Source organism: Melanaphis sacchari, unplaced genomic scaffold (assembly GCF_002803265.2).
Source record: "Melanaphis sacchari strain LSU unplaced genomic scaffold, SCAv2.0 Contig2_pilon_pilon, whole genome shotgun sequence".
NCBI lineage: Eukaryota > Metazoa > Arthropoda > Insecta > Hemiptera > Aphididae > Melanaphis > Melanaphis sacchari.
The window spans coordinates 4,112,025-4,133,579 of NW_020271173.1; positions in this window are offsets into that span (position 1 = coordinate 4,112,025).

Below are 21,555 nucleotides of genomic sequence, written 5' to 3' on the forward strand. Positions count from 1 at the left end.
ATTAATACGGGTTATATATTAGTATTGAAACGGTGGCAGTTGATTGTAGTATAAATAAACGGTCGTTTAGTAATCGTTAATGCAGGTATTTTGTTATAGTTAATATTATTTGCGTATTAACATTTAAGAGTCCAAGTCAGTGAGTTAAATACACGATTATTGACGTTTTTACTTCTCCATTCTAGCGAATGGTATAGCGGTTTGAAGGATGAATGAAAATTAATCGGTTTATTATGTAACCCAGATGTGTAAGAAATTAAGTCAGAAGAGTAAATAATTCATTAAGGACAAACGTTTATCGAGTTACCCCTTAGAGGAGAGTAATATTAAAATATAAAGTTATGATATTATTATTTGCGGGTGTTCAAGAGATCGTATACGCGTCGGAAGTAATAGTAATAATAATAATAATAATTACTATTATTAATGTTATGCACGTATTATATTTTCCCAGAACTCAGAAGTAATGTTTACGATTTATAATGACGCCGAGGGTACCCATTATTATATCCAAAGCTATAACTACCGTCGACAATAATAATAATATTACGTTCTTTGTCGATTCGTTCATAAACGGCAATGATTTTATAATTAATTTAAAAAAATAAAAAACAAACATTTTCAAACGCATATCGTTTGTCAACATTTGAAGGTAATATTATGTATATAGCATTATAACTAGGTATGGAGGTATACGGTGTGTTATACGATTCGCATATTACGGTATAATGGAGCGACGAGGATAATGTATTTTAAAATCGCGTTACATGTTTTATTTTTAATACCGCAGCGGTAGTGGTGTTACCTGTAATAAAAATATTACTATTATTATTATCATAAATAATTTTCGCATGTTACCCATCTAATATAATATACTTCTGTTATAGGCCATGCTTCTGAACTCATGACCACGCACCTGTAATGTGTATGATTTTGTCGATAAATGTTTACGCACTACTCCCCCGCCTTACGTACAATAAAGTAATAATAAAATGTTGTTAAAAAACAGTATTTTTGATTGGCGGCAGCGGGGCAGACATGATAAACCAATACATCAAAAGTTGGTGCCACGGGTATTTATCATCGTCGCGCGTTCGCCGACCTGATGGATTTCGATGGGACTTAGTAAATACACCTGTCAATCTCTAAACCCATATGTATGTGCGTATATACCTATTTGCGTGCTCGACTTTTCTCTATTCTCGGTCCCTATAATACTGCAGCAAGGGTCTTCAACCTTTTTTTTAGAGGCTTTTTCGAGATAAATATCTTAGGGGACCCCGTTGATAATAAACGATTAAAAATGTATCAAAAAAGTACTTATGATGTTATGCTTGAGATGTGTTAGCGGGCATCAGATAAAGACAAGGCGTGTCGCAGGTCGAAAGACTCTGCTCTATAGCCTGTACACATACGTTTGACTAAAATATATATCTACCTGCTGCACGGGCGGTTAGCGTTAAACCACCACCGGGTGTTTTCGACAAGACCGATTGCACAGTGTCCCGACGAGTTTTAATACATGGACGAGCACGGTCGCGCGTCTAAACAACTTAAACACGGTTTGGCGTTTCCGCCGACGTTCGGGGCACGACGCGACCTACCTATCACCCTCCCCGGGACCTACGCCGATCACGATTACCCTCTGACTCTGAACATCGAGTTCTGCCGGTACTGGGCCAGTATTAATAATTACAATAATGCCGCACTCACCTGCAACGGTCCCGGAGCAGATAAAGCACGGTTTCCTCCGGTCGTGGTCGCGTGGACAAACAAGGCGTTTGCCAAAATTAAAACCAATAAACGGTATAATATATTATTATTATTATAATAATGTTAAATAACGAGGGTCGCGGTAGGTCGCGATGAGCGAAATAAAAAAAACGGCAGATAAAACAGTGAAAAAAATAAAACTACAAATCAAATAATAAATTAATAACCATAAACATGGAGGATCCCTAAGACAAACAACGGACAGGAAAAACCAGAAGATAAAAAAAAAAAGTACAGAAATATAAGTCGTGTCTATCTATGTATCTGATCGAAACCGAACCTGGTTACATAATGTAAGTATGGGTTGCAATAGGTAACAGACTCAGAAAAACTACGTCGGGAATACATAAACGCGAAACGTTATTTTGTTGCTGAGGAGATTTCGTTCTTGCCCTTCATTCTTCGCCGTTGTGCGCGTGAGTGAGCACACACGTACACACATACACACACACACACACACACACACACACACACACACACTTTTGTTCGTACTTACTTACGCATAGGTATACGCCTTTATTAATAATTCGTGAGCCAAGCCATATTGTTGGGATTTCTGGAATAAAACACGACCGTTGTCTGTATTAATATTTTACAAGGTCCCTGATTGATGTACGCCGTTGGACTGTTGATGAGAACTTACGTTGTGTTTCTTCATTTCGCGACGTCAGCAAATAATTTATCAAAGCCAGGCTGGGCCGGAACTTACATTTGTTTTTTTATTCACTCCTACACACACATACACACACACACACACACACACACACACACACACACACATATATATTATCATACTATGCATTGATACAACTTTGCAACTTCCGAGACACATCGAACTATTAACCGATTCCGACTTTCGGTGTTCGCGCAATATCATTGTACATAAATAAATCTGGGGCTAGCGCGATCCATTGTTGTGTGTGGTGTGTATATTATATATTATAATATATAGTAGCAGTACTGTTAGTACGCGTCCGTCGGCCTTTTGGCGGGTTTTTATTTTACTTTTTTTTTCACTCGTCCTGTCGACCCCCTCATGGGAATCTAGCCTTTGACAAATAGACCGAACCCGGGTCCGAAACCAACGCCGGCCAGACAACCGAAATTAATAATGAATGCTCGCGCGTACAATTGAGCCGGATGTTGCCATTCATGTGGTCCGTCCTAGTCCGATCCAGATTGGAATAGCCGGATGAACTTTAATCTCGTTCCTCATTTCAAATTCATCAAAACACTTTTTCTCTTAATTATATGTTTACATTATTAACGTTAATAGCCAATAGGAATACCCATGGGTGGTTACCTACTCTCACGATTAAATACACGCGTTCAATTGTTGAGAGAAATCTGTCTAAAATATTAACCTTCATAATTACACATATATGTTTATTTATTATAGTTGCTCCAGTTTTCAACATTTTTTCACTAGGTACTTTATATATTGATCAGAATTTGTTTTTCACTATATTTATAGTTTGTAAATTTTCTTTTTTTAATAGATTGTTATCATTAAGAGGCCGTTATTCCTGTAGGCGTGTCGTCTTCGTATTATTAACGCATTAGTGTTTACTAAACGATTTTATGTTCAGAAGAATTTATTTTATTAAGTTATTTGTAATATTGGAGTAATAAAGTATTTAAAGGTAAGAATATTATATTGTGAATTCTAGGACTTATGTATAGGCCTTTTTTTGGAGTTTTAATTTTGAAACAAATTACCTATGAGCATTTTAAAATGTTCAATAAACTTACAATCTTAAAATCTGGCTTGAAAATTTAAAAATCAAAGGTGAGCCTTGAATAATATTTTATCTTTAAATTATACTGTAATAACTATAGTATCTATTAAAAATAACAGAGCAAAATAAGGTTTAAAAGTAATAAATTACGTCATATTAATGAACTATTATAGTGCAATTATTATTGTTATAAAGTAAACTTCTGACCTTTCATAAATATACATAAATACGAGTGTACGTTTTTATCTAAATAATATCTCCCACATCAACGAGATATAAATGATTTGTCATTAACCTTCCATTGTTCTTATCATTTAATCATCTTTATTTCTTTGTTGTCAATTATTTTCAAACATAAAAGAACCAAATAGATAGTATTATAAATTATTTACATTGACATATTAGTATCAAAATCGTTGGTTCGAATTTTAATAATATAAATAAATCCAAAAATTAACTTTAAAGACAACGCCAAAACGGATTAGTAAAAATAATCGTATTATTTCCAAATAATAATTATAAAATGAAAATACTGTCGAATTTGGTTAACTCGAAGTTGAAGTGATCAAAAAAAATTTCAAGTTATCCAAATTAAAAATTTTTGAAACAGTACAAAATATATCAATTTCTATAATATAATATAGGTATTGTATTTATTATGAATAAAGTAATGTAATAAAAAATATTTACTGTTATTTATATATGAATTTTGTATAATATGTAATTTTAAAGAGGTATCTATGTGATATGTATAAATAAAAATGAGGTTAGAAAATTATTTCAAAAAGGCATTTATTTTTGTTTGAGTTTTGCTGTTGATCGCAGCGTTTGTAATGAATCGCTTTAAACCATTTATCGGTAACGATAACACTAATGAGTAATGACCTTATTTTCGATAGTAAAATGTATACATTGGTACACGAGGGAAATATCATAATTTTATAATATTAATAAAATTCAAAACTTCGACTTTTTTTTACATTGTTTAAATAGGAAATTCTAGGGACCGGAGAAAAAGTTCGAGGTATCGACGATTACGAGTTAAAGAAGTTCAAGATAACCAAGTTCGACTGTACTTGTAGGTCTCTGATCTATATTGATTTGAAGCACATATTTTATAACTGTCTCAATCTTATTATGCTTCAATATTATCATATTTACTGTATGTTTATATTTATATTAGATTTTTATAACCTCTATGCGAAATATATAATTATTGTGCTATAATAATTACGTGTTAAAAGTTAAATGAATAAAATTAAATATTTATATAAATGTTTATTTAAAAAATTGATACAATTATTAATATGATAATAACTCAGGGTAACCTTATTAAAACTATTTTAAAGTGTGAATTTAATTGATAATGAACCTAACGGTAAAATTAATTCAAACCATATATTTAAAATGCATGATAAATGTATGTTTAGTTGAAAACAAACATAAAAAATATAAATTTATGGTAATAAACTTAAAAATGGATTCTGCTATGAATAATCAATTTTACAATATAAAATACATTTTCAATATACATATAAACATATTTAATAGGGTGCTTTAAAAATAATTTGAAATCCATAATAATTTATTTTAAATATCTAAATTATATTATCTTCAAATTTAATAAAAGTTTAAACTAAATTATTTTTTATTTTTAAACTAATGATATTTATACGTACTTATAAAGTAAGTTTACATAATAATATAAACAAGTATGATTTGAATTTGTATTTAATTAATTTAAATTATAATTGTCTATAAACAATAATTAATATTCCTTGTAACTAGACAAAAAAAAAAAAAAAAACATTGGGCTTATTAAAAGATTTTACCTTTTTAACTGGGACCAAAGTTAGGCACATTGCATCATTTCAATTTATAAATTTTTCCAAAGACGAATATCAACAAATCCATTGATGTTAACAATAAATATTACAATTATTTTAATGATGTTGTTAAAGAAAAACATAGAAACAAATGTATCTTATTAAAAAAAGCAATCGATTGAAGAAAATAAACTAAAAAAGTATATAACATGACATAAAGTTTCAAAGCACTAACAAAATTCAATAAAGTTTTAGGTAAGGGTAAAATCTTTAATATGACTTTTAACGTTCTTAAAAAAGTCGAACCTTTCAATAAAAATAACCAAAAGTTTGTCTGGAAAACTTAAACAAGAAAACAGAGTGCCCATGGGATCGTATTTTTTTTGGCAACGCTTTCCCCTGTACTAATAAACGCAATCTAAATATATATATATGTATCATATATACTTGAAATTGAGTACTGACCATACAACTTAGTCCACACAACTTTTTCGATTTAAGCATTTTATTTTATACTGTTATTGAGGGACCGCTCTATATAAAATGAAATCGTTGCAATTACACATTTATGTCGGTTTCGAATAATTGATTGCTTAAATTATTCAATTTAGTTATTTTAAATACAATAAATTATCATCTAAATACTATGATTATTTAATTGAAGTTTATTTAAAATTTTAGAATTTTTTTTTTTTTGATAATATAAAACTATAAATTAAACTACGTTACGTTAACAAAACTTTTTCATATATAACGGTTATAATAATAGTCAATAGTAAGTGATTTCGTTGTATATAAAGTGTATTATAGAGTTAAAATAATCAAACCGACAAGCATTGAAGAAGTATCTCTAGATAAACATTTGTTATATGTTATATCATATATTGAGTTCACGGAAATAAATATCGAATATTGTTGGGAATAGATAATTAATAATTTATCTAGGTAAAGATAAAAATTAATACATTTTTATCTAGATGAATATCAAATAATTTCATTAATTTTAAAAATATTTAGTGATATAGATACAGGTTAAAAAATATATCATTTAAAATATTTTTAAATATAAACATAAAATAAAATAATTTATTCATTAGAACAAATGAAAAGTCATTTTCTGATTTAACAATATAAAAAAGTTTAAATTTGAAAAAAAATAAAATTTAAAATAAACTTTATTAGAAGAATAAGTCAATCTCTGAGTTAATAAAATAAAAAAATACATATTAAAAAAATAATATTTATAATTTTAATTTTTTTTTAGCTCATAAAAATAAATTATCTAGATAGGTACTACTCATAGATGGCCAGAATTTTATCTAGATGAAAATAAAAATAAATTAGTTGAAAATTATCTAGATAAGATAAAAGATAAATCATATCTATCTAGATAATTAATCTAGATATTTCCTTGCATTGATATCGAACTAAGCGTGTAGATGACCACGTTTAAATTTGACATATTGTCATCGAATAGAGAGATTTTTAACCAAAATACTGTTTAAGTAAAAAAATTCAACTGTTCCGATGTACAATTTTTTATATAGCTATGATAATAATAAAAATAAAAATTTCACGTTAATACTACTGCATTTATACAGCATCATTATAGCTGTTGTGCTGTACAAATATTTAAGCATACGTCGAAAGAATAGCAGCTTAAACAAAATAATGTGTACAATGTCAATTTATTAGTTTTAAAATTTTTATAAACACTTATGTCTAAGCGTAATACATTGATGAATAGTCGTGTTTTTGTTAAATCAGTTTATTTTTTTTATTCAATGCAATATCTTGTTTGGTTATTACGTGGATTAATAATATACACAGATCACGGACGTTATTCTACGAAAAAAAAAATAAAATACTTTTTCACGGTTATGAAATCGTTTTCAGTTGAGTCCCTATTTGTTCCGATCTGAAAACAGCTGTGGCGAACTGACCAGGATATTGAGGAAGAGGTAGCGGTTGAGAAATATTAGAAGAGGAGAAGACCGCGTGCCGAATCAGTGAAAACCACTCACTGAAAAAGTAAACAGGCGAGATACGGTGATGGGTTAGAAGGTGGTGAGATATGCGTAGTGGGTTGAGACTACAGAACGATGTCGTGCTAAAACCTGGCACAGAGTATGCAGGAGTGTGGGGTCAACCGGCGACAGTGGTGTAACATTTTTGTACGTGATTATTCTTAATTAGGTCACTGGAGGACACTTTTCAAGCTGTTGACCATAAAATATCATTTCATTATGCATATTTTTATTAGTTTTTATGGAATTTCATCGTGTATACTGGTCCATCGGCGATGGACATCACACACAGTACATAATTACACAAACACACACACACATACGAGAACGCGCGTGCACGTTATGCACATATATTTCGTCCAGTCTGTTTTGGTTTTCGTCCCCCGGACGACGAATTTTCACACCGTCGCTGTACCCAGTACACGTTTCGCTGTTATTTGGCTTGGGTCGGGACTCGACAGATATGTATGGACCGATGAAAAAAGGCGAATGAGAGAGAGAAAAAACACGACAAGTCCATTTAATACGTATTTTTTTTTCTAACTATTCGAATATGCCTACGTAACTGTTATAAATGGTCCTTCTCCTCGCTTCCGTGCGTACAATTCATCCAAAAGTTTCCCATATGGATCATAATAATAATTAAGCTGGACATCAATGGATTTTTATTCATAAAAATACACGAAAATAATGACGTTCGTATTTTCTGGACCAAAAAAAAAAAAAAAAATGAACTGATTGTTTTGGTTTACGAATTAATTTAACTTTTTAAAAATACTATTGGAAGTAACATTGATATGTTTATGTTACCATGAATGTCGAAATTCAAATCTTAAGTTTGTGGATGCTGAAAAATAAAAAAAAATATAGACAGTTACTACAGGATTTTGGTTAATTTTGACATACGTATTTGCACATACAGTATAGATTATAGAGAATGTATAAAAATATACTACACATTCGAAATGTTCATCTCACTAAATCAATATTTAAATTTTATAGCCGATAGAAAAAAATAATTATCATGTTTTCTATTAGATACCATGTTATTAAATTTATTATAGAATATTTGGTGTATATTTTTTATTTGATAAGACAAATTTTAGTAATTGATCAAATAAATCGTATATAATGTATAACAGCTTTGAATGAAAATATCATGCTAAATTTTAGTAAAGCAGTATATTAATTTCGTTACCCAGATATAATACTACAAAAGAAGTTGGGTAAAATTATAAAATATTTTTATTAAAACTATCAACTTTTACACTACCCAACAGCTAGTATTGTACAACAAGTACTAGCAGGTATTATGTCTATTATTTTAGTGAATAATAACACTGTATCATAATTGTAATTTTTCTTTTATTTCTAGATTATATTTATAAAAAACAATATCGGTATTAAAAACATTCACCAACATCGTTATGTAAAAGTCGATATTCACTAGTGAATGTTTAATAACATACTATAAGTTTAATCAATATTTAAACATTCACCAATGACTGTCAGAATTCACAGTAACACACATATACATATAAATATATATTTATAACACTCATCATAATATATTTAACCTAAATATTTTATTATAACGGTATTAAATGACATTTTTCTATAATATATACGTTCACATAATCTGATCGTTTAAATGGTAAGTAAATAGTTTAAACTTTTTTTTCCATTTTAAACCTATACTGTTGTGCAATATATTATAAATAAAGTATACATTATTATCACATAAATTATTATTAAATAATATATTACTTGACGATATCTAATCGATTTTATTGGTCTTTATTATTTACTTAAAAAGAACATAATATAATAGTAAGTATTTCATCCAACATTTTTTAAACACAATATTAACTATCGAAAAATAAATTATACTAATATATTATATTATGTATCAGTTGGAAAGTCCTTAAAAGCGTTTCTTGAATCACAATCGATCTAAAAATATAGAATTTTTAGATATTTGGAAAATGGAAATGTAAAAAACAAATTGTAAAAAATATATTTTTATTTACTGGTTATAGACCCGTTAGCTACAGTTACATGGTAAAAATTGAATTATCGCTGGTGCATCGAGTATTCGGTCAAATAGAGTACAGAAATAGAAATTATACGCCCACTGTTGAAATATATTTTTTTGCTTCCATCTATTTATCTACATTACAGACGTCTTGAGTTTTTTTGTGCAAAATAAATAAAAATTACTAAAATTATATCTTTTGTAATTCTGGTTATATTCAGAAATTCAGAAAATATTAACGACAAACTTATTTTATACTTCGCTGATTTCGACACTGATTTGGTCTACTATTTTCTTCTGTTCATTCGACTATCATCTCGGTAGATCGCATTCATTGACATTCACTTGGCCTAACATTATGACCGTTTGTAGCAGTGTTGTTGTGCAATCATCCATAAAATCACCCCTTTCTCCATTAATCGTTTCTGCAGGACTCTAAAAAGTTCACTTATACCTTATATAATTTTTTTTCTATTTCACAATGTTACTACGGCGGTTGATAAATAGTTTTAAAATGGCATTTGTGTTAAATACATTATCTTTCAAAATTGTTTATTGTTTTGAATATCAATATATTTTGGAGATTTTATAAAAATTTATGTATATATGCTTAAAACATATTTGAAGTTTAGGTTAATCTAAAAAACAAACATTCCAATATCACTTTGATAATATAAAGTCTACAAATTATTAAAAAAAAAAAAAAAAAAAAAAAAAATGTTATTACTCAATTATTGCAGGTTATACAAAAATATTTGATTATTTTTGAAAATAAATATCAAAAGATTCAAGTTAAAAATAATAGTCGTAGAAGTTTCAGCACATAATACTAGTTTATTGCCGTATTTAAACTTGAAATACTTATATATTATTATTTGTTTTATCAAAATGTGGTTTTTATTACTGTATAAGTAGGTACTTTAAGAACTATGTGTTATTTTCAAAAACAGATAATTTTATCTACTTAGCTTTTCAACTAAATTCTCAATTAGGAATTAAAATTATTCACTCTTAATACTTATAATTTATGCAACAACAGCGGAATACAGATATTTTAGTAAGTTGTATTTATACAATATAATTCGATTAAGTTGAGATATATTTATCTTGATTCATAAAATAGACATTTTTTTAGCTATTTATAATTAAAGTTATCATGGAAATTTGAATTATTAAAAATGCCTATAATAGTATCTATAATATATTATTATGCATGGATGTGATACAAAACGTTGACAATAAAAATGTTAAAAAGTAAAATGCAGACAGTCGAAAAATCAAAAAATACGAAAGGTTAACAGCTTAAAATATCCCTTCATCGTTATAACTTCCATAAATTAAACTTTAGATAATTATTATGTTTTATTAAAAAAAAAAAAAATTGTTAAAAAAAAATTATAAATTTATAATTTTTTTTCTGATACCAAAAAAATACATGTTTTAATTAAATAATTTCATAATATATAATAATAAATAACATCAGTACGTGTAAAACTCTCGTCGACAATACACGTATGCTTATATTTTAGTCGTTTATCGCAACTATGCATTTACAAAGCTTCAGATACTGCATTGCAGTCAACAACTTATGAGAACTAGGTATGGGCTTCTAAATTATTTAAGTTAGAAAGTAATCAAACAGGAGAGGAAAATGAATTCTTCTAAATTCCGCAAAGGGGTAACCCGAAACAAAACACGAGCCCCTGAACCACTCAATCATTGAAAACATAAAATAAAACTACCACTACATCACCTGACGCCAGAAAAACTAACGGATCCATGAATTCAAAAACAACTCGAAATCCAAAACTGTTGAACAATATAAATTCGAAATCATTAAACCCAATTGATAAAAAAATAAAAAGCGTAATAAACCATTACTTAACGTAACTAGTAAATAAAACTCGACAAATCAACTAATTATAACGCAGTTCTTTGCCACAGATACAATCAAAATTAAGCTATGGTATTTAACATTAAAAATAATATAGAAAAAAATCAATCTGAAAATTAAATAATGGCCATAAGTAAAATTATCTTTATACCGCGTATATTGAAAGATTACTTTGTATTTTCTAATTAAATAAAATTGGGTCCATGAATTTATTAACAATCACGAAATTATATACATTTATAATATTCCATTTAAAATACGATGATATCATAATTCCAATAAAAAAATTATTCTTTGCCATGTACGATTTTTAATGAAATAATACTATAAGCTCTATATTTAGTCAATATAACACCCGTCAACTTAATTAATAATCTAGGAGTCGAAATATAAGAAGTAGAACTTGATTATATTCTTAACTTTAGCAGAAAAGTGTTTATAATATCAAGAGACTGTAAAAAAAATCCTAGTTTAAAAGTAATCACTCAGAATAATACAAACCATTGAATATTTATTACAGACTACAAATTAACATGTTTTGTATGTCATCTAAAAACCATAACTCCTCAAGATGAACTGCTCTCTGCTGAAGTAAAATTAAATGATAAAAATGTAATAAAAATAATCAATGAAATCGTTCAAATAGACTGAACATAATATAAGCCATACACAGATAATGGTCTCACAAATAATAACATATTAGATAACAACACAATTCCTATTAGTTAAATTTCCCAAACTTCCATTATACAGGATAATGGACAATCAGTCCAAGAATGCGATAAAATAATAAGCCCCGTGAACAACCAGGAATTACCTAAAAGAAAAAGCTTACTCATCAGTCCACATTTCCGATTCACAAAGTAGGAGGGAAATAACAATGACACTACAATAACTGAATATAAAAATGGATAAACAAACAACAGTATTAAAGCGCACAAAGAAAAAAAACAACAACAAATTTTTCAAAAAAATAAACTACTAAAATCAGCAAGATTAGCATATAATAATAATAAAAAAAAATACCATTAACGTTTAAGTAATTGAAAGATCTTATTGAAAATATTCAGTCTTTCATTCCTACTGGAAATCATATTACAATACAGAGTTGATGACATACTAATGATTGGAATTTTAGAAATAATAAGACTTAAAAATGCCATTTGACTGTACTTATACAATTTGTGTGTTATTCCATGTAAAATAAAACTCTGTAATTATTTTATCGAAGACCGAACTTGTTCTTATCATTAGAATCATCAGAATGTAACCTAATTAAGTTCAAATGATTTAAGATCCACAAACATTATATGAAGACTGACAGAAAATCACTGTTGTATGTTTAAGTTTAAATATATGTATTTGATATCAACCACAACAATTTTTTGGTGTGTTCTGTGTAATGTATAAATGTAATTAGATAGTTGCATTTGACCATTTTTTTTTTTTGGAAAGTTATTTTTGTTTGGTTGATGAATTACTAATTACTAAGAATTTAATAAATTCCGTGTATTGATTATAATATATTCTTCAACTCTTCAATCAATTTTATTCTTCCGATTAATTTTTTACTGAAACTATTACCAACATAGAGTAAATAAAAAAAATGTCTTGATTCTGAAGATTAATTTATGGTATAAAAAGTAAAATGTATGTACTATTGAGTGTTTATCAACTTTAACTGACATTAAAAATCTTTTCTTTTTTTATAAAACTTTAAGTAATTATTGTTTTATTTGAATTTTTATTATATGAGTTATAATATTAAATGATTAGTATTTTATATAAGACTAATTACATTTGAAGATTTATGATCATTACGTTTCAATAAATTAATGTATAATCTAAATCTCAATTGACCAGTAAATTTGTATTTTTTGTAAAAAATGTTCTTCTAAGTTTATTATCAGTTAATTATTATAATATAATATATTATCCAAAATATTTTTTTAATGAACAAAAAAAAAAAATTAAAAATGCTTTACTATTATTCTAGTGCTGCAGTTATAATATTATATTATATGTAGCCATTCGTCAGCAATGGGATCGTATAAACTTGATAATATTTTATAGATATGGGAATAATATCTTAATCATAGATAGTCATAAATATTATTATAATTATTATTTGCCATATAATTTATTTACACAAGAGAAAAAGAAGAAATACAAAGTTTTGTTATTGGCTTGGTAAAAAAATAAAAAAAAAAAATAGATTTTAATGTTTTGATTTTTAAACTTGACTGGACATATTTTCAAGATGCTATTCTCACTTGACAGACGTTACCAACATTATATCATCTTCTGTTTCGCTTTGAGGCTTGTATAGTTTACACGTGAACCATCGTTTCAGAATATCTAACAAACTGTTGACTTGATATCCATGCTGTTCACAATGATTGGTGACGTCTATTGCACAGTATTTGATCTCTTTAGTTGTTGGTTTGTACTTGATTTTTTTGTTGGCATTTCGTGAAATATACTTTTCCTTTTGGATAACCATTTTTAGAATATATTTTTTCAGTAAATGCGTTTCTTATGTATCCTAGCAATTAAAAATAAACTATTTAATATAATAAATTAAATACAATATTTTTATATCTTACATTGTTTATTATTAAAACTATTTAAGCTTTATATTGTTATTTAATTTAATGTGATTCTATTAGATGTGGATATGTAAAATATGAAAAAAATAATCTTTTGTAAGAACACATTAAATTTTTTTTTTCTAAATAATATTTAGTGCAACGATCGTAGGATATAAAAGTAAGAAATATTATGGTGATAAATATTAAGGCAGGTATATTTGACATTAATGTATTATGAAAACATAATATCATAAACATCATTTTTGATATATACATGTAAATAATGTTTTATAATAATAATAATAATAATAATAAGAACTGAGGAAAACAATAGCATAGAATAAAAGAAAAAAAAAACGATAAATATTATATTAAAATGTATTGAAGAATAAAAATGAATTATTATGAATGACGATATATGTAATATGTTATTTTATAAATTTGAATGGTGAAATGTTGCTAAAATATTAAATTAGAGTAAATCAGAAACATTATAAAAGACGAGGGAAATAAATGAAAATAAATATGCCTATTAGGATGAATTTATTTAAACAAAAGAGGAGATATTTTTGAAAAAAATAAATTATTATTTTCTTAAAAAAATAAATATATGATATAAAAATTACTGGAAAATTTGCTTGTGTTATATAAAATGTTTAGAGTAAACCTTTTTATTAAGTAGGTTGTTGTAATGTGGTGTTAAATTTGAAATTAATAATATTGTATAAAAAAAAAAAGATTATGAGATTTATGTTGTAATATATATTTTTTTAATTTGTTTAGATAAATGAATTTAAGGTAAAAATTTGCAAATGTATTTTAAGATAATACTGACATATACCGTAGGCCGTTGGGTGCTTTGATTCGTGGAATAAATAGAAAAAATTAGTTTAATTATTTGGAAATATTTTACTGTGTACAGTTAATAATATTTTAAATTATCGTAAAAAAATGTCATAGTTAACACGTTTACGACCAAGGGGTAAATTTAGGTGTCTTTTAAATAAACTATATCATAAAATGACTCTTAATTAAACATGAATTCATTGTATCTCATAATAATATATTTTATAATATTATTTATTAAGTTTTTTCGGCTATTAAGGTCATGTCACACATATTTTGATTAACAAGAAAATTATTAAAATCGATTTGGGAAAAAAATGGTTTTTCTTTATTAAAATTATAAAAATTATTTTTTGTTCTTTTGTATTTTTAAGTTTCAATAATAACAAGTTTTAAGAAATGTTGAATTACAATTTTAAGATTTTTGATCAAGGAACAAAAAAATTTTCGAAATAAAAATCTACGTAAATGTAAAAAGTATAATAATTAAAATGTTTATTAATAGTTTTGAAGAATTAAAATAGTTTGAAATTAAATTATGTTTAAGAAATTCTGATATAAGTATTTGCTTTTTTTTTTTTTTGTTATAAAGTGTTTCTGATTTCTGACATACAAGGTCATTGAACTTATTGATATAATAGAAATTTTAACATGAATAGTTATTAAGCGTAAATTAATTTCAATATATACAATAAATTACAGTAATTTACATAGATGAATAAATAAATAATAAAATGACAACGTAATAATTAGTTAATCCAGGTGTATTTTTTTTTTTTGTATATTATTGGTGTTGAGAAAGTGCATCATGAGGACGTCCGCGCTTGAGACACCGGAGGGTAAGCTTATCATTGAATTTAAAAAAGTATTTGCTAAAAATCTAGTCTTTATTTTCATTATTATTTTATTCAGAATTGTAGTAAAAAAAAAAAAAGAAATATATACAAAATTGTATTAAGCTGGTATGTTGTAAATATTTCTATTTTGACGATTTTCCCTAGTTTTTTGTATGATGAATATTTAAAAAAGTACTACAAATTTCTAACTTTGACTATTAAAGTATCAACTATATTAAATTTGCTAGCAAAAACCACCTTCAATAATTCAATAAAAGATTAAAGCAAAGTTTATACTCAAAATTGTATTGAAAGTCATACCAAAAAACACATCATTGTAAAACCAATATATTCTTCGCTCTTTTTAGAATCTTAAAGTCTGTTTGTTGTTTAAATAGACTTTTGAAGAATCTCAATTCAATATGATATGTAATATCTGTTGAAATTTAAACATAATTATTTCTGTAATTATTTAATTGATTTTATTATTTTGAGTTAAATATGATTATAGATATTAGTTGGATTTACTTGAAAAGTATTTTTAAGTAGTTTATGAATTTTGTTAAAAAAATTAAAATACATGACATACACTATAATTTTAAACACAAAACACTTATATTTTCAAAACTAAAATCAATATTATAAATGTGGTAAGCAAATAAATTTTATATGTTATAAACATTTGTACTTTTTTAAATGTTAATAAAAGATCTTTTTTAAACCCTGTATTAAAAACAAATATTCTTGAAAAAAAGGAATCATATACATAATTTAAGACTCCCAAAAATAATTTAATTTTTATTAATTGCTATACGCTATTTAAAAAAATAGGCCATGCTTATATTTATCGGTAAAAATAATACGTACATTTTTAGTGTATTATTGTAATACATTTCTTTATCTACTAATGGTCTATAGTAATCATTTATATTCAATGTTTATTTGTAAAATGGTATTCTTTAATTGACAACAATTATTGTAATTTAAAAAATACATCGTTAAAATAAAGTAAATTTTTAAACGATTTTCCTGCAATATTTTGAGATTTTTGTTTTTACTAATTTCCTTAATATAACTTTAACAGTACATTATATTAATATGAACTTTTTAAAAATAATTTTGTCCATATAATTGATAAAAATCTAAGTAATTTGTTATAAATACTTTAAAAGTGAACATTAAATTATTTAAAAATGTAATATATATTTTATAATGTATTTATTAAAAAAAAAAAAAATAACAAACTGCAATGCATAATACATGTGTACTGAAATTGTATAAAATATAATTCAATAAAAATCATTTCAATAAATTAAAGTTTTTAAATTTATTTCTAAGTATTTTTCTCGGTAATATTACCAAGATGTAAAATTATTTCTTATTATAATACGATTATTTAGGAACACTACTAATTATACTGATTTTATTGATTTTTCTTTCATTCCTCATTATAATTTCCTGTAAAATTGTAAACAATGTCCATAAAATGTATAACTACTAGAACTGAAAATACTTAGTATTTTATATTAAAAGAATCACTTAAGAAAATTGCCTATAGCTATTTACGATTATCTACTATCTAGTGATATTAGTATATTACATTACCTAAAATTTCAAGATCATAACTACTGTTATTTTTTTTGCTATCGTTTATTTTCCTTTCCATAATTTTTGAGTTTTAAATAATTAACTATTTTTCTACTTGTAGAAATTAAGTTTGTATCATAAGTTTTATTATATTAGAAAAAAAAATTAAGAATAATATTAATTGTTCTAAAAAATTCTAAATTACGGGTTAAAACGTAATATTATTTTAAAAGGAAATAAAAAACTGGTTTTAACGCTGACGATTTATTTTATTAAATGAATATTTTTTTTTAAGGTTATCGTTTCAAATAAAAGTGGTATTATATAACTGTATCATAATTATTAATACATACAGGGACTATACGGCCATATGGGCTATGGATCCACAAAGTAAATACATATCTATCAGTTGTAATATTTAATTCTTATTGTGGTCCATAAGGGTACTTATTTAACTGACAAACAATAATTATTATGAGGATCAACGTATCTGGACTATATAATCCAGAAAAGAGATTTTAAATTTAAATATATATAGATGAAAAACTCATAGAGTTTTTATAAATCAGTATCTGTATGTATATAAATATAAGAATACAATTTCCAATTTACTAATAAAAAAAAAATTAACGAATTATTTATGATTTTTTTTTTTTTGTTTTATATTTATAGAACGTTACTGTCAGAATATCTAATCTAGTTAAATAGCCATTAAAATACATTTGTATTAACAGTTGATTAAAGGGTTTCGTATATTATATAAAAGTGTAATTGTATAAATGATATGATTTAACATTAAATTAATACGTATAATTAATATTGAGTTCAATAATAAATGTTAATGTCACGATAGTGTATTATATTAGTATATTATAATATCAAAGCAGAGTTTTCATGGCTTTACTTTCAAGCTTTGTTAATGAATTGCCAAATCAAATACAAATTCGTATAAATTATGAGTCAAACTATAAAATTGAGCATTTTATTATAATTTTACACGTATTATAATATAGAAAAAATTTAGAGTGAATTTTATTAATAAACTTGTAAAATAATATATGTTTACTTTTTCAAGCTAGCATATTATAATGACTACATTAGATTCCAGTGGCTTATTAAGTTTATTTATAGGGAGCAAAATTGATGGTTTTTGTTGTATAAATACCTTATACTATTAAAGGTGAGTTAGATTTATAATTTAATATATTATTAATTTATGAAGGTGTATTAAAATTTAATCGTATGATTTATCTTACATATTGATTTTTGTGTTGTAATTTAAAAAGTTACCACAGTGCAACACTGCAGAATAGTATATTTATGTATTAACTAGCATAACCAGCAAAGGACAAACAATTATATATTATGTAATTATGATATTTGTATATGTTAATATTTTCATCGCAATAAAGCTCTTACTATTATTGAAAACCTGAAATTTGACGTCACATAATTATAGTATAGATATAAGTGCACATATTTTCGTAGATTTAAAAAAGTTAATTAATTTTCAATTGCAGTTGACAAATAAAAACTAAACGGGGTTGTCAAAAATAAAATTAAAAAGCGGACAAGTGGGTACCGCTCTGCTGTACATTAAGGGGTGGGGGGAACCTCGAACTAGGGAAGGTTAAATTTGAATGCAATGATAGGTATCATTGTATACGAAAAAACGATTCTGAACGGAGATGATTTGTCAGTCTAGGATATATTATATTTAAATATTGTCATATATTCTATTTTGAAACAAATATTTTATTTTTCAATTAGGACGCATTTGCAAAAGTCATGGTTAATCAATTTTTCCAAAAACATTGCATGTAGTTATCATAATTCATAATACCTTAATATATTATCATAGATATACCTGGTATACCAAAAGAATGTTTGTAGATATCTTATATGATATATTACCTACATTCAGGGTATACATAAAAAGAAATACCATAATATCACAGAACAATATAATATAATATTTAGTTTGCATATTACACGGAATTAGATATAAACACTTATAATATTGTACACAGCAGCTGCGCTGATATAGATAATAAACTTTATCTATATCTGTGAAAATTTAAAATTTTAAAATTTCCGTAGTTTATGTTTTAAATTTTAATCGCTTGAATACACCAAAATTTAATTCTTATATAATTATTGTAAGCTCAATTCATGGAAAATGTTGTATTAAATTTTCAACTCTTAGCTACTTAAACTTAATGCCAACAAAAAAAAATTTGTGCCTATGTATTCTTAAAATTTTTTGATCACTATAAGAATAATTTATGAGGAACTTTGTATGAAATGTTCAAGTATTTTGATTAGGCCAAAAAAATTTTATCGACACTTCTAAAAAAAATTTTCAGAAAAATCGATAATTTCAGTGGTCTATAAATAACTCAAAAAAATTCAAATTTTTTTGAAAATTAAACTGTATATATATAACACTAACATAAATATTTGGTGAAAATTTTCAAGTATTTACAGTGATTAGTTTTTTGAATTGCAACCATATAAAAAAATCGATTTGGTCGAAAACTGGTTTTACGTAAAAATTCCCGTTTTTCCGTCATTTTTTTTTTTGTTTTCTCGATTTTTTTGAAAACTGTTGGAAAATGTTTACTTTTTATCTCTATAATGCACCAAGGATATTCACTTTGGAAACCACCCCCGAAGTTTGAAATTGAAGCATTATTTCGACTACTTATGTTGTACACAAACACACAAAAAAAAAAAACACATCATTGTAAAATCAATACATTCATTACTCCGTTCAGAATCTAAAAATACATTTTACTGTGGATTTAATTTTTATAAGATTTTGTCTCTATTAGTATGTATTATACATTTTTATTTAGAGTAAATTGTAAAATTAATTACTATACATAATAATGGAAGCTTTTGTTATGAATATATACGTATTTTAGAAACGATGACCCAAAAGAGCACCAATTAGTTAATTAATTAAAAAAAAAAATAATGAAATTGTAAAAACTGAATAGTTTAAGATCCCAAAATCATGCATTATGTGCCAATAGAAAAACGTATCACAATCAAGAATAGTTTTAAAAATAATTGAATACATTTTTAATGACTATTATGGAACTATATATCATGTAAAAGTTGATAAACTTTTAGAAATGAAAGAGATTCCGTTTTTACTATTTCTATAAGAGTTTTCAAATCTGTCAGTATAACGGGACAACTCAATCCAACTCCAGTTTACGGTACTATGGTTTGCGCGTTGCGTCCAATCCGCGGGCCGATCATTCATATTGTTTGTCAGGCGAACGTTATATCAAACTTTAAACGATATTCCTTTTATACACACACACACAAATACATATACATGCGTACGTATGCTATTAAAACAGTGTATTATTAACTGTATAACAGTTGTCTGGTGAGTAAAATATAATGTAGCAATAGTATAACTTTTTTAAATTCAGTTTCCGGAGAATGTGTTATCTCGATTCTCAAAATAGAGGATGACTCGATTGAAAAAAAAGTACGAAATAATAATAGTTAATATGTTTTAACAATAATTTTGCTTGGGTCAATATTTAAATCGATGTTTTTAATAAAGTAAAAATTGAACAATATCATGTGATTTTAGTTTAAAAAATAATTTGTTCCTAATATTTTAACGTATACAATGAAAACTTCGCATTTTTGAGCTTAAGACGGTTGTATAATATAATCACTTAGCATTTTCCTTGTGAACATATTATAATAACGCACTTTTATCGTGTCAATATTACACTCTAGTCGTTTCTTACGATATTCAAATTAGACGTCTATAATATTATAACATACATACTTAAGTTATGAATAATATGTAAACTATTTGTGTTTACACATACTGAGTGTGTGGTGAAATCATCATATTACAATAACAATGCACATTCTTCGCGAGTTACAAGACGCAATTTTATAGGCAATATTCAATTGAGACGGAAGATCATTGTGGTAACATAATCGTTCGGAACTACTTCCGTGGCTATTAAATATTAACATAACGACAAAAAGAAGTATGCCATTTGCAGTATTATGTAAAAAAAAAAAAATGATATAAATAATAAAAAGTTCGAAATACGTGGATATGTATTAATATCATACTTATTTTATTTGTGTAGACAGCGATTTCAGTTATTAGGTACGTACATTAATTCGAAATGGATTACGAAGTATCGTTTTCGTATCGTATCAACATTATACGCCGTTAATACACATCATTATAATAATATTATTATGATCTTTTATTATATTATGATATTATATCAACGCTGTAATGATGTACACACTGTAATACATTATTAAGGAAAATAATTTTAAATCGGAATAAAAATCATAAATCTAATTTTGTAGTTTAGTTAACGTTTACAAGTTAACGATTATACA